General features: G+C 39.9%; 1 protein-coding gene across 1 annotated transcript in view; it reads left to right on the forward strand.

Moving 5' to 3' along the window:
* Window positions 1-9843: 9843 nt before the first annotated feature.
* Window positions 9844-16299, forward strand: part of csnk2a1 (casein kinase 2, alpha 1 polypeptide) — a 28442-nt gene continuing 21986 nt past the window's right edge. The window contains exon 1 of the mRNA XM_062992436.1: window positions 9844-9952. The gene's annotated coding sequence lies outside the window, so the exon portion shown is untranslated. The remainder of the gene's footprint in view (window positions 9953-16299) is intronic.

A 16299-nucleotide genomic window follows, 5' to 3' on the forward strand; every position in this document is an offset into this window, starting at 1 on the left:
TCTTTTTCAGCGCTTCAGAAATGAACCGACCCATTATATCAATTTTTACTTTGATTTTTTGGTGACTGGTGGATTTATACTAGAGCTCTATTTTTGCATCGTGATATAAGATATAAACTCTGGGATAAGAACACTGCATCACCGCATCACCAGGACTGTCTCTGGATGTGAGCTGACTTTATTTCGTTAGATTTTATTAGCACACTGTGGCTACATTTAGGTCTCGGACGATCGTCAGTGAGCCGGCCGACTGTCAATGCTGCTTGTGGCTCTTTGCATATACACTGATCAGCCATAACATTACAACCACCTTCTTGTTTCTACACTCACTGTCCATTTGTAGTCCATCTACTTTGTTAGCCCCTTCATACTGACCATTCTTCAATGGTCAGGCCCCCCACAGGACCCCCACAGAGCAGGTATTATTTAGGTGGTGGATGATTCTCAGCACTGCAGTGACACTGACATGGTGGTGGTGTGTTAGTGTGTGTTGTGCTGCTATGAATGGATCAGACACAGCAGCGCTGCTGGAGTTTTTAAATACCGTGTCCACTCACTGTCCACTCTATTGGACACTCCTACCTAGTCGGTCCACCTTGTAGATGTAAAGTCAGAGACGATCGCTCATCTATTGCTGCTGTTTAAGTCGGTCATCTTCTAGACCTTCATCAGTGGTCACAGAACGCTGCCCACGGGGCGCTGTTGGCTGGATATATTTGGTTGGTGGACTATTCTCAGTCCAGCAGTGACAGTGAGGTGTTTAAAAACTCCAGCAGCGCTGCTGTGTCTGATCCACTCATACCAGCACAACACACACTAACACACCACCACCATGTTAGTGTCACTGCAGTGCTGAGAATCATCCACCACCTAAATAATACCTGCTCTGTGGGGGTCCTGTGGGGGTCCTGACCATTGAAGAGCAGCATGAAAGGGGGTAACAAAGTATGCAGAGAAACAGATGGACTACAGTCAGTAATTGTTGAACTACAAAGTGCTTCTCTATGGTAAGTGGAGCTGATAAAATGGACAGTGAGTGTAGAAACAAGGAGGTGGTTTTAATGTTATGGCTGATCGGTTTGTATATATATATATATATATATATATATATATATATATATATATATATATATATATAATGTAATATTTGTTTTTTTGGCTTTTTCACTGTGAAAGCACTGTACTTGAAGTATTTTCAGCTGATCGTGCTCTTGGTTTTGCCATCGTGGAACTACGAAAGGAATAAAATAAATAAAAATAATAGTGTGATGTAGGAAAAGCTTTATGTTCATCAGGGTGAAGATCCTACTGCTGACACTCAACTAGGATGTGGAATATTGTTACGAGATTTAATTAAATAATGAAAACACTGTCATACTGTTCAGGATATTAAATTAAAGCAGTTTTGTTCACGGTTTATGAAGTAATAAAGTCATTTTTAAAAGGGGATTGTTGATCGTGTTTGGTGTTTTCATGTGCAAGGTTAAATATTATGGTTTTATTTTTTTAATGATTACAGTCATACCTTGTAACTCAACTCTTGGAAACTCAACACCCTTCGTCAAGAAATTTGTACCCTTAAACTCAGCACTCGACTTGGGTGGTAAAACATCATCAAAGTGTGAATATGAGACGAATCTGCATTAGTGTGGAATAAGCATCAGATCCAGTGTTACAGCGCCACATGTATATGTGTTTATCTGGATTTTCCTCCCTGTTTCACTTTTAAACTTGTGTTACAGCTCCAGCTTCTGAGAAATTGTGAGACAGACAGACAGATAGATAGATAGACAGACGGGTAGTCTGTAGATAGATAGATAGACAGATAGACTGTAGATAAATAGACAGACAGACAGATAGTCGATAGATAGATAGATAGATAGATAGATAGATAGATAGATAGATAGATAGATAGATAGATAGATAGATAGATAGATAGAAAATAGCAGTGATTTTAAAAAAGTGAATAATGCACAAAATCATTATAATAACTTTTAGCACTGAAAATACTACACTTTTAATTCTAAATCAAAACATTAACAACATTTTGTCAGTTTGTGTTAATCCTTTACAGAAAGTTAAGAAAAATGAATATTAGGCTGTTCAAAATAATAGCAGTGCCAGTTCTTCTGCAATTTTGGGTTTTGCCTAAAAAAAAACACGTTTCAGATTTCAGCCCACAAGTTCTGTATGAGATTGAAGTCAGGGGATTGTGCTGGTCACTCTATTACCTCAATCTTGTTTGTCTGTAACCAAGATGTTTTGGGTCATTGTCATGTTAAAACACCTATTTTAAGGACATTTCTTCTTCGACATAGAGCAACATGATCTCCTCAAGTATTCTGATATATTTAAACTGATCCATGATCCCTCGTATGTGATAAATAGGTGTAACACCATGGTATGATAAACATCCTCATATCATAGTTTTGTACCACCATGTTTTACTGTCTTCACAGTGAACTTTGGCTTGAATTCAGTGCTTGGGGGTCGTCTGACATACTGTCTACGGCCACTTGACCCAAAAAGAACAATTTTGCTTTCACCAGTCCACAAAATGTTGAGCCGTTTCTCTTTGGACCAGTCAATGTGTTCTTGGCAAATGTTAACCCATTCAGGACACGTCTTTTTCTTAACAACGGGACTTTGCAGGAGTTCTTGCTGGTAAATCGGCTTCATTTAATCATCTTCTGTACTCACTGGTAAATTTAGATGTTCCTTGATCTTTCTGGAGGTGATCACTGGCTGAACCTTTGCCATTCTGGCTATTCTTTGATCCATTCAAACAGTAGTTCCACGCTTCCTTCTGCGTCTTTCAGGTTTTGGTTGTCACTTTAAGGCATTTGAGATCATTTTAGCTGAGCAGCCCATAATTTGCTGCACTTCTCTGTATGTTTTTTCCCTCTAAAATCAACTTTTTAATCAAAGTATGCTGTTCATCAGAACAATGTCTGGAACAACCCATTTTACCCAGTATTTCAGAAGGAAATGCGCTATGACCAACCTGTGCAACATTTGCCCCCCTCCTACAGTGTATCACAAAAGTGAGTACACCCCTCACATTTCTGCAGATATTTAAGTATATCTTTTCATGGGACAACACTGACAAAATGACACTTTGACACAATGAAAAGTAGTCTGTGTGCAGCTTATATAACAGTGTAAATTTATTCTTCCCTCAAAATAACTCAATATACAGCCTTTAATGTCTAAACCACCGGCAACAAAAGTGAGTACACCCCTAAGAGACTAAACCCCTAACACCCCTAAATGTCCAAATTGAGCACTGCTTGTCATTTTCCCTCCAAAATGTCATGTGATTTGTTAGTGTTACTAGGTCTCAGGTGTGCATAGGGAGCAGGTGTGTTCAATTTAGTAGTACAGCTCTCACACTCTCTCATACTGGTCACTGAAAGTTCCAACATGGCACCTCATGGCAAAGAACTCTCTGAGGATCTTAAAAGACGAATTGTTGCGCTACATGAAGATGGCCAAGGCTACAAGAAGATTGCCAACACCCTGAAACTGAGCTGCAGCACAGTGGCCAAGATCATCCAGCGTTTTAAAAGAGCAGGGTCCACTCAGAACAGAACTCGCGTTGGTCGTCCAAAGAAGCTGAGTGCACGTGCTCAGCGTCACATCCAACTGCTGTCTTTGAAAGATAGGCGCAGGAGTGCTGTCAGCATTGCTGCAGAGATTGAAAAGGTGGGGGGTCAGCCTGTCAGTGCTCAGACCATACGCCGCACACTACATCAAATTGGTCTGCATGGCTGTCACCCCAGAAGGAAGCCTCTTCTGAAGTCTCTACACAAGAAAGCCCGCAAACAGTTTGCTGAAGACATGTCAACAAAGGACATGGATTACTGGAACCATGTCCTATGGTCTGATGAGACCAAGATTAATTTGTTTGGTTCAGATGGTCTCAAGCATGTGTGGCGGCAATCAGGTGAGGAGTACAAAGATAAGTGTGTCATGCCTACAGTCAAGCATGGTGGTGGGAATGCCATGGTCTGGGGCTGCATGAGTGCAGCAGGTGTTGGGGAGTTACATTTCATTGAGGGACACATGAACTCCAATATGTACTGTGAAATACTGAAGCAGAGCATGATCCCCTCCCTCCGGAAACTGGGTCGCAGGGCAGTGTTCCAGCATGATAATGACCCCAAACACAAGCAGACGACCACTGCTTTATTGAAGAGGCTGAGGGTAAAGGTGATGGACTGGCCAAGCATGTCTCCAGACCTAAACCCAATAGAACATCTTTGGGGCATCATCAAGCGGAAGGTGGAGGAGCGCAAAGTCTCGAATATCCACCAGCTCCGTGATGTCGTCATGGAGGAGTGGAAAAGCATTCCAGTGGCAACCTGTGAAGCTCTGGTAAACTCCATGCCCAGGAGAGTTAAGGCAGTTCTGGGAAATAATGGTGGCCACACAAAATATTGACACTTCAGGAACTTTCACTAAGGGGTGTACTCACTTTTGTTGCCGGTGGTTTAGACATTAATGGCTGTATATTGAGTTATTTTGAGGGAAGAATAAATTTACACTGTTATATAAGCTGCACACAGACTACTTTTCATTGTGTCAAAGTGTCATTTTGTCAGTGTTGTCCCATGAAAAGATTTACTTAAATATCTGCAGAAATGTGAGGGGTGTACTCACTTTTGTGATACACTGTACCTTAAATAAGGGCCAAAATTGACACCCGTTCTTCTGCAGAATGAATGACTTCACCAATTGAACTCCTCACTGCTATTATTTTGAACAACCCCCTTTCAATCAATGCTTCAATTACTCAGAATGAACGGCATGCATGTCCTAATTGTTGGGTTTGTTTTGTTTTCATTACTCTACTACACTTTCAAGTAAATTATTTGCTATGTAGAAATATCACTTCTACTAAAAACAGTGATTTATCAAGTTAATGGTGTTGGACTGCTATTATTTTGAACACCACTGTAGGTAGGTAGGTAGGTAGATAGATAGATAGATAGATAGATAGATAGATAGATAGATAGATAGATAGATAGATAGATAGATAGATAGATAGATAGATAGATAGATAGATAGATAGATAGATAGATAGATAGATAGATAGATAGATAGATAGGTAGGTAGGTAGGTAGGTAGGTAGGTAGGTAGGTAGGTAGGTAGGTAGGTAGGTAGGTAGGTAGGTAGGTAGGTAGGTAGGTAGGTAGGTAGGTAGGTAGGTAGGTAGGTAGGTAGGTAGACAGACAGACAGACAGACAGACAGACAGACAGACATGGGATGGACGGACAGACAGACAGATAGTGGCATTGAGCAGTAAACTTATATATCTATGATTAATTAAATAATAATACAGTAACTAAGTATTTACATATATGGTATTAAATCTATAAACAGTAATACATATAGAAGTCTACAGGACTTCATCATTCATAATAGTTATATCTCTGTCTGTCTATCTGTCTATAATCTATCTGTCTATCTATCAATCTATAATAAGCTTAAGAATGTGAATAGCTAGGTATGTATAATAATAAAATGTAAAATAAATAACTACACATAGGGTCTAAATGAGTATATAATAGTGCAGATATGTACAGTATGAGGTAGAGCATCTCTATTATGTCTCTGTTTAGCCACAATGGGATTAAACCGTATCATTCGGATGAGATTTTAAATGTATATAAAGCTACAGTAAGATTCTCACTGGAGGTGAGCTGGACTCCCAGAAGGTTCTGCTCCTCTCCAGTGGTGCCTGTAGTGTGGTTACCATAGTGTGAGGTGCAGAAGGGAATGTCGTTTATTCACTGCTCAGGCTGGCATGGTGACATGTTTTTATACACACTGAGTATAAGCACATGTTATTCTGCTCACTTAATCAGGTGGTTTCTTCTTTAAATGACTGAGATTTTGTTGTAGATATAAAGTTAAGTTTACTTGTTATAGTTATATTGTCCAAACCAACTTAATGATTTAAATTCTGAATATTTTAAATGATTAATTCTTTAGAAATGTCAATAATTTGGTCTGGGGAGAAGAGAATAAACTACAAACTATAATAAATCTCTATAATGAATCTGTTTGGTCTAAAACCACCTCCTTGTTTCTACACTCACTGTCCATTTTATCAGCTCCACTTACCATATAGAAGCACTTTGTAGTTCTACAATTACTGACTGTAGTCCAAGCATGGCGCCCCCCGAGGCGGACGTGTTTGCTCGCTCTGCACAAGGATGTAACTTTTTTCGACTTTTTTTTTCTTTTTGTATGTATCTTCTTGCACAATGTACATAACTTATACTCAGCGTGTGTTTTTTTTACTATATCTAACTTTTATTTCTTAATTTTATTTTATTTTATTATTATCTTTGTACTTTGTTACATCATGTGTGGACAGCAAAATAAGAATTTCATTGTACAGGGAAACACGTTTCCTACTGTACATATGACAATAAAGCTTTGAAATCTTTGAAATCTTTGAAATCTTTATTTCTCCACATACCTTTTAGCCTGCTTTCACCCTGTTCTTCAATGGTCAGGACCCCCACAGAGCAGGTATTATTTAGGTGGTGGATAATTCTCAGCACTGCAGTGACTGACATGGTGGTGGTGCGTTAGTGTGTGTTGTGTTGGTATGAGTGGATCAGACACAGCAGCGCTGCTGGAGTTTTTAAACACCTCACTGTCACTGCTGGACTGAGAATAGCTCACCAACCAAAAATATCCAGCCAACAGCGCCCCGTGGGCAGCGTCCTGTGACCACTGATGAAAGGCTAGAAGATGACCGACTCAAACAGCAGCAATAGATCAGCGATCGTCTCTGACTTTACATCTACAAGGTGGACCAGCTAGGTAGGAGTGTCTAATAGAGTGGACAGTGAGAGGACACGGTGTTTAAAAACTCCAGCAGCGCTGCTGTGTCTGATCCACTCCTAGCAGCACAACACACACTAACACACCACCATCATGTCAGTGTCACTGCAGTGCTGAGAATGATCCACCACCTAAATAATACCTGCTCTGTGGTGGTCCTGTGGGGGTCCTGACCATTGAAGAACAGGGTGAACGGGGGATAACAAAGCATGCAGAGAAACAGATGGACTACAGTCAGTAATTGTGCTTCTATATGGTAAGTGGAGCTGATAAAATGGACAGTGAATATAGAAATGAGGAGGTGGTTTTAATGTTATGGATTTATTAGTGTATACTGTATATCTAGACAAACTTAGAAGCACAGTGCAAATACAAAGTGCACAAACACAAACTATACAGATTACACAATAAATATTTGGTCTGCATAACAGACTTAGCACAGGTTTTACATCCGATCCCTTACTGATACAACTCTTATTTCTATCCGGACTTGGGACCGGCATTGAGAATGCACTGACAAGTGCACCTCCCAACGGCTGGGCAGTTTAGCCACCCCTTCCTCCTTTGGACATTAGCTAATTATGTCCATGCAGACACCCGACTGGCCGATATCACTGCTGAGATTCAAACCCTGGATCCCCAGATCTCAGCAGTCGTGGGTTTTACTTTACTGACGCACCACCCGAGCGCTTAATTTAGGTAATGGTAGAAATTGAAAATCTAGGACAAATCTGCTGTGTGCAAGTGTCAAAATGTAGTAAATACTGGTGAGTTCTAAAGTGCCCAGTGCTGACAATCTGTCGTACATGTTCTTTATTTCTACTGTAATACTCAAAGCATTTCTGCACTTTTTTTTAACTCTATTTATTATTATTCTATTCCATTTATTAATTATTTATCAATAGACGTGTAGCCACTGATGCGCCGCTGCTTTCACATCATCATCACATGAAAATCTTCTTCCCCTTAAAGCTTCTTTGACCATTCAAAAGGGTGGAAATCAGATGGAGCTAAATCCAGACTATAAGCGTCTCTCAGACACGACTGATTACTACTCCTACCATCACCATTTCAAACCAAAATATAAAAGTGAGGAAACTTTTTGAAGATCCCTCGTACAATCTATAACAAATGTTTAACAGGTGAGTTTCTGTTGCTAAACTGCGTCCTTGCTTTCTAATAAATCCAGCCAATGTTTTTGACACAAGTAATATTGTGCCTGTGTGTGTTATTCTAATTTCAGCTTTACTGTAGTCTGGATTCTCTTGCTGAAACGTCTCTGACCCTGTTGTTCAGTGACAGTAGTAACAAACTCCAGACGCACATGCCACAAAGAAAAAAGAAAAAAGAAAAAAGAGCCCAGGAACTGTTAGCTCACTTGTGTGTGACCTAATTGTGCGACAACAAACACAGCCGTCCAAGAAATAACTGAGTGACCAAACGTATAAAAACAGTCGTTATTTATGATAAGCTGTAATTTTCACACATAATATAATTGGCCAATTACTTTATTTTACCAAAATAATAAACTAAATAAATATTTGGGTGGCTAATTGTTAATTTTACCAATATAAGAAATGTGTATACATCTGTCGGGTGGTTTAGTGGGTAGCACTGTCGTCTCACCTTTGTGATACTTTTTAAACCAAAATAAGAAATTTAAATCATACTTTAACCAGTATTTTGGGTGGCTATTTGTTAAGTATACCAGTGTAAGAAATGTGTATACTTCTCTCGGACGGCAAGGTGGTTTAGTGGGTAGCACTGTCGTCTCACAGCAAGAAGGTCCTGGGTTCGATCCCCAGGTGGAGCGTAATGGGTCCTTTCTTTGTGGAGTTTGCATGTTCTCCCCGTGTCTGTGTGGGTTTCCTCTGAGTCCAAAGACGTGCAAGTGAATTGAATTGGAGATACAAACTTGTCCATGACTGTGTTTGACATTAAACTTATGAACTGATGAATCTTGTGTAACAAATAACTACCTGTTCTGTCATGAATGTAACTCAAAATCCTAATAAATAAGTAATAAAAGTCCACTGTATGGGACACTTGAGTGTTTGGAGCACTGTACAGAATACTGTGACGTTTTATACACATTTGTGATACTTTTTAAACCAAAATAAGACATTTAAATCATACTTTGACCAGTATTTTGGCAAGGTGGCTTAGTGGGTAGCACTGTCGTCTCACAACAAGAAGGTCCTGAGTTTGGTCTTGATTTTGGGGCGGTCCAGGTCCTTTCTGTGTGAAGTTTGCATGTTCTCCCCGTGTCTGTGTGGGTTTGGTAAATTGGAGATACAAAATTGTCCATGACTGTTCGATGTTAAAACTTATGAACTGATTAATCTTGTGTAAGCAGTAACTACCTGTCCTGTCATGAATGTAACCAAAGTGTAAAACATGACGTTACAATCCTAATAAATATAAATAAATAAATAATGCAACCCACAGAAACAATGAACCTTATGGAGGTTGATTTGTTTCAATGACTGACATAAAATCCATATAAAAGTCAGTAATAAAGGTCCAGTGTATGATATACCGTCACTTTTTGTATGCACTTTAACCTGAATAAGAATATAAAATCATACTTTGATCAGTATTTTGGGTGTTTTTATTATTAATGTTGTTAATTTCACCCGTGTAAGAAATGTGTCTACTTCTGACACATCTGCATATTAAAGATATCTGAAAGGGTTATTAAAATACAAATGTTTATATATGATTATACATTAAACAAATGTACATGTGTATATTAAGCTAATAAAATGTAAATATACGTAAATAAAGTTGCTCCAAGCAGAGGCGCTTTACTACATGGGTGCGTCCCAAATTGCTCACTCTTGCACTAAATATGTTGTCTAATGTGTGCGCTATGATTAGGTATTCTAGCACACTTGATAGTAAACAGTGTGCCGTTTGGGACGCAGCCTACGTAACAGTCGGTCTGTACCGGAAGTGCCCCCCGGCAGCTCCCCTCTCTTTCTCTCGCTCTCTCCGAGGTAGCTAAGCTAGCGGACAGTGCTAGCAGCACTAGCGTCGAATTATACACTGGCTGGATCCGCCATATTTTCCACTAGAAGACCAGAAGAGGTAAAATGACCCCAAAATCACCCAAACGCGCGATTTTTAACATTGTAAAAGCGCGCACGGGTTTGTAATGTTGATATTTGATGGATTTTAAACGCGCGCTTTGGATGAATCGACGAATGCGGCTAATATTAGAGGGTAAAGCTATGTAGCTTAGCGTGTTAGCTTCAGTGTTATTAGCTAGCCCACTCATGGCTGTTTTTTCCAGTGTGTGAGATTAAATAATTAAATCACATCGGCTAACTGTATATATGTTTTATTATAATATTATTATAGCTCAAAGTTAAATCTTTAATATGGTTTTTATTTTGCTGCTTATTGTCGGTTCCCGGCTTTGATGTAGCGTTTAGCCTTAGCTGCAGATAACCAACATCTCGCTGCGTTATATATCAAGAGATCCTCTCCAGCCTGCGTTTATATCCACATATGGTTCAATATTCGATCGTTTTGCAATCGTATAAACTCCAAGCATCATGATTGGTCTGTTAGTTAACCGGCGATGTGTTTAAGGCGTGGCAAACGTTAACTCTAACCTAGTAAAGCTGTTAGCTAGTTAGTGACCCTGTCAGCAGTCTAGAGTCATCACAGTGCATTCTTTATTTCAGGCTTATTCTTGCTCATTATCTCATCTTCTTTCCCCTTGTGTGGTCTTTTGTGATGTATTAATTAAGCTTGCATATTAATTAAGAGTTTAATTAAGCTCCATATGGTTCGACTGCATGTTAAACAAGACCAGAAACTTCATTAGCTTTACATGGACTTAGTTCCAGTTGTTTTATTTGCTATTAAATTGCTAAAAATAGATAAAATCCACTAAATATATATATACACACACTGCCTGTCCAAAAAAGGTCACCACCTGGATTTAACTAAGCAAATAGGTAAGAGCCTCCCATTGGATAATTACTGCATGGGTGATTGTTTCAGCTGGCAACAAGTTATTTAACCCTAACTGATGCAGTGAGTAGCTTCTCATTTGTTAAACGACCATGTGGAAAGACACGTCCTGTGGTCGTGGAAAAGATGTTCATCTGATTCAGAAGGGGCAAATTATTGGCATCAAGCAGAGGAAACATCTAAGGAGAAGCTGAAACGACTAAAATCGGGTTAAGAACTGTCCAACGCATTATTAAAAAGTGGAAGGACAGTGGGGGGTTTTTCAAAAAAATCTTGAATGATCGTGATCGGCGATCACTTAAAAGTTTGGTGAAATGAAATGGTAGAAAAACTCCAGTAGAACTCAGGGAGATGTTTAATAGTGACAGTAAGAGCATTTCCACATGCACAATGCGAAGGGAACTCAAGGGATTGGGACTAAACAGCTGTGTAGCCTTAAGAAAACCACTCGTCAGTGAGGCTGACCAGCAAGAACGGCTTCAATTTGCTAGGGAGCATAAAGATTGGACTCTGGAGCAATGGAAGAAGGTCATGTGGTCTGATGAGTCCAGATTTACCCTGTTCCAGAGTGATGGGCGCATCAGGGGAAGAAGAGAGGTGGTTAAAGTGATGCACCCATCATGCCTAGTGCCTACCGTACAAGCCTGTGGAGGCAGTGCTACGATCTGGGGTCGCTGCAGTCGGTCAGGGTCTAGGTTCAGCAACGTTATGTGCCCAAAGAATGAGGTCAGCTGACTACCTGAATATACTGAACCACCAGGTTATTCCATCAATGGATTTTTTCTTCCCTGATGGCACGGGCATATTCCAAGATGACGATGCCGGGATTCATCGGGCTCAGATTGTGGACGAGAGCTTCAGGGAGCACGAGACATCATTCTCACACATGGATCGGCCACCACAGAGTCCAGACCTGAACCCCATTGAGAATCTTTGGGATGTGCTGGAGAAGACTTTGTGCAGTGGTCCAAATCTCCCATCATCAATACAAGATCTTGGGGGAAAAATTAATGCAACTCTGGACAGAAATAAATGTTGTGACGTTGCAGAAGCTTGTGGAAATGCGTTCCGTAATCAAAGCTAAAGGCGCTCCAACCAATTATTAGAGTGTGTGACCTTTTGTTTGGCCAGGCAGATATATATACAGTGTATCACAAAAGTGAGTACACCCCTCACATTTCTGCAGATATTTAAGTATATCTTTTCATGGGACAACACTGACAAAATGACACTTTGACACAATGAAAAGTAGTCTGTGTGCAGCTTATATAACAGTGTAAATTTATTCTTCCCTCAAAATAACTCAATATACAGCCATTAATGTCTAAACCACCGGCAACAAAAGTGAGTACACCCCTAAGAGACTACACCCCTAAATGTCCAAATTGAGCACTGCTTGTCATTTTCCCTCCAAAATGTCATGTGATTTGTTAGTGTTACTAGGTCTCAGGTGTGCATAGGGAGCAGGTTTGTTCAATTTAGTAGTACAGCTCTCACACTCTCTCATACTGGTCACTGAAAGTTCCAACATGGCACCTCATGGCAAAGAACTCTCTGAGGATCTTAAAAGACGAATTGTTGCGCTACATGAAGATGGCCAAGGCTACAAGAAGATTGCCAACACCCTGAAACTGAGATGCAGCACAGTGGCCAAGATCATCCAGCGTTTTAAAAGAGCAGGGTCCACTCAGAACAGACCTCGCGTTGGTCGTCCAAAGAAGCTGAGTGCACGTGCTCAGCGTCACATCCAACTGCTGTCTTTGAAAGATAGGCGCAGGAGTGCTGTCAGCATTGCTGCAGAGATTGAAAAGGTGGGGGGTCAGCCTGTCAGTGCTCAGACCATACGCCGCACACTACATCAAATTGGTTTGCATGGCCGTCACCCCAGAAGGAAGCCTCTTCTGAAGTCTCTACACAAGAAAGCCCGCAAACAGTTTGCTGAAGACATGTCAACAAAGGACATGGATTACTGGAACCATGTCCTATGGTCTGATGAGACCAAGATTAATTTGTTTGGTTCAGATGGTCTCAAGCATGTGTGGCGGCAATCAGGTGAGGAGTACAAAGATAAGTGTGTCATGCCTACAGTCAAGCATGGTGGTGGGAATGCCATGGTCTGGGGCTGCATGAGTGCAGCAGGTGTTGCGGAGTTACATTTCATTGAGGGACACATGAACTCCAATATGTACTGTGAAATACTGAAGCAGAGCATGATCCCCTGCCTCCGGAAACTGGGTCGCAGGGGAGTGTTCCAGCATGATAATGACCCCAAACACACCTCTAAGACGACCACTGCTTTATTGAAGAGGCTGAGGGTAAAGGTGATGGACTGGCCAAGCATGTCTCCAGACCTAAACCCAATAGAACATCTTTGGGGCATCCTCAAGCGGAAGGTGGAGGAGCGCAAAGTCTCGAATATCCGCCAGCTCCGTGATGTCGTCATGGAGGAGTGAAAAAGCATTCCAGTGGCAACCTGTGAAGCTCTGGTAAACTCCATGCCCAGGAGAGTTAAGGCAGTTCTGGGAAATAATGGTGGCCACACAAAATATTGACACTTCAGGAACTTTCACTAAGGGGTGTACTCACTTTTGTTGCTGGTGGTTTAGACATTAATGGCTGTATATTGAGTTATTTTGAGGGAAGAATAAATTTACACTGTTATATAAGCTGCACACAGACTACTTTTCATTGTGTCAAAGTGTCATTTTGTCAGTGTTGTCCCATGAAAAGATATACTTAAATATCTGCAGAAATGTGAGGGGTGTACTCACTTTTGTGATACACTGTATATATATCTTTATATTTAGATTCCTGCTGCTATATATCTATATATTCATATACTTTTTAGTTTAAATGTGTGCTGCTGTACATTTAATTTCATATACTTTTATATCCTAAATTCTGTGCTACCCTGTATCAATGCGTTCTTCACCTACTTTTTAAATTCCATGCGAGCTAATTGCCACGAAATTTCCTTCTGCGTACACTCGTGTGTAATGAATGACAATAAAGTTTGTCTAAGTTTATTCTAATTGTAAACTGCATGAATGTATTAGTGTTAAAAGTGCTGGTGAAATCATTATTTCCTCCAAACATTTAGAACAAGAGAGGAGATATACTTTATTTGTCATATATACGTATAGGGCGCAGGGTAAGCCAACGTACGGCGCCCCTGGAGCAGACAGGGTTAAGGGCCTTGCTCAAGTACCCAACAGTGGCTGCATAGCAGAGCCTGGATTTGAACCGCCAATCTTCCGGTTGATAGCCCAAAGCTCTACCCACTAGGCTACCACTGTCCACTCTTATGTCTTTCATAAAAATGAGACACATGGACAGTGGTAGCCTTGGATTATTTTTTGCATTTTTTTCCAGACGCCTTTATCCAAAGCGACTTACAGTACAGTTACAGTATACAGTCTGAGCAATTGAGGGTTTAAGGGCCCTGCTCAAGGGCCCAACAGCAGCAACCTGGCAGTGGCGGGGCTTAAACCAGCGACCCTCTGATCACTGGTCCAGTACCTTAACCAATAGGCTACAGCTGGCCCTAAAAATACAGGCATATTTACATTTTCGGCATTTGCCAGGCGCTTTTATCTAAAGCGACTTACAGTACTGTGACAGTATACAGTGAGGGTTAAGGGCCTTGCTCAAGGGCCCAACGGTGGCAACCTGGCAGTAGCGGGGCTTTAACCAGCAACCTTTGGATTGTTAGTCCAGTACCTTAACCACTAGGCCACAACTGATTATCAACTGAAAGGTTGAGAGTTCGAATCGCAGCTCTGCCATGCAGCCACTGTTGGGCCCTTGAGCAAGGTCTTTAACCCTGTCTGCTCCAGGGGCCACGTACAACGGCTTGACCCTGCGTTCTGACCCCAGCTTCCAAACAAGCTGGGATACCAAAAAAAGAATATTGTTTTACTGTACACGTCTATATGTTGTGTATATATGGCGAGTAAAGATGTTCTATACTAAAATGAGTTTCAGTTATCTAAGATGTTGAGTTACAGATTAATGCATTGGACCAATAATGTAACTACATAGTGGTATAAACAGTATAGTGGTATCTCTAACAACTAAAGTAATTAACACTGTCAAATCACGCCGTGTTAAATAAATGTATTTATTAAATTGATTTGAGGGGTTTTTGCATATTAAAATTCGTAAGGTGTTGTGAGTGATCAAACATGCCACTGATATGAATATAAAGTATAAATATAAAGTAATTTTTAAGAATAATTAGTCAGTCATAGAAATGATCATGGCTAATTGTCATAGGCTCTTTTTTTTGTCAGGCTGCATAACCAACAAATAATAGATTTAAATTTAATTAATTGTTGCTTTTAGGAAAAGAACCTCAAGTGTTTTATGCGGTACTTGTGTACTGACAAGGCCAAAGCCATTTCCAGAAATACTAAAATAAAAAGATCTAAATAAAACAATAGGAAAGTGTCTTTTATTGAATGTAGATGCTGCGGCATATGAATTGTTAGTGCCAGTTAGATATAACCCATTTTGAAATAATAGTATTTGACTGTACGAACAAGAAAATAGTATAATTAGGTATAAAAACACAAGGAAGGATTTGCATTTGTTGCAATGTATATAGTGTAAACGTTCAATTCCCTTAAACAGCGTAAATATAGCTCAGCTCGAGCTTCAAACGAACTGTAACTCTAATCAGAATAAAAAGCTTCTTATTGAAAATAGATAGATGAATAAATAAATCCTTAAATAGCCTGTACATTTTTATACCACTTGCCATCTTCTTCCCACGGCATTCATTTTAGTAATGTTAGGCCGGATCTGAGATGCTGTGGTGGGTGTAAAATTCACTACATGCTGTAGAAGGTTCATGTCTGTGTGGAGCGCACGCATGCGGAGGTGATATAAAAACATTCAGGGGAAAAAAACTGGATTCCTGCACGGAGCTAAACTTAACTTTAACTATTTTTGTCTTGTGTTTTTCATTATTAAACATTTCACTCAATCCCTTTTTCTTCTTCCAATTTGAAATGGAAATGATTTTGTGTAACATGTAACTGTTTGACGACCTCTGCAATAATCAAATGCCATATTATGTAAACAATAATAATCCTTATTTTTATTTATATAACACCTTTCTCACATGCCTGAAAGCATGAAAGAAATCCTTACACAAGACAACACAAGAACGGTACTAACCTACCATAAAAAAAATAAAAAAAAAAAGCCATAAAAATGAAAATATTATTAAAAAAATGGACCAAAAGATAAAGACAAGATAAAAAAGACAGATATATGAATCACTTGTATCGACACTGTGAACAGAGTATTGAACACAAACACGTCCTATAACAGCGGTCGCTGCTTTTGTAACCGGTTATCTTCACTGTTAGCTCTATTTTGAAGGTTTTGTTTTTTTCCAAACGGAACTAAATAACATTAAACGTGCGTGTGAGCGTGGTCAGTGAGAA

Source organism: Trichomycterus rosablanca, chromosome 3, assembly GCF_030014385.1.
Source record: "Trichomycterus rosablanca isolate fTriRos1 chromosome 3, fTriRos1.hap1, whole genome shotgun sequence".
Taxonomy (NCBI): domain Eukaryota; kingdom Metazoa; phylum Chordata; class Actinopteri; order Siluriformes; family Trichomycteridae; genus Trichomycterus; species Trichomycterus rosablanca.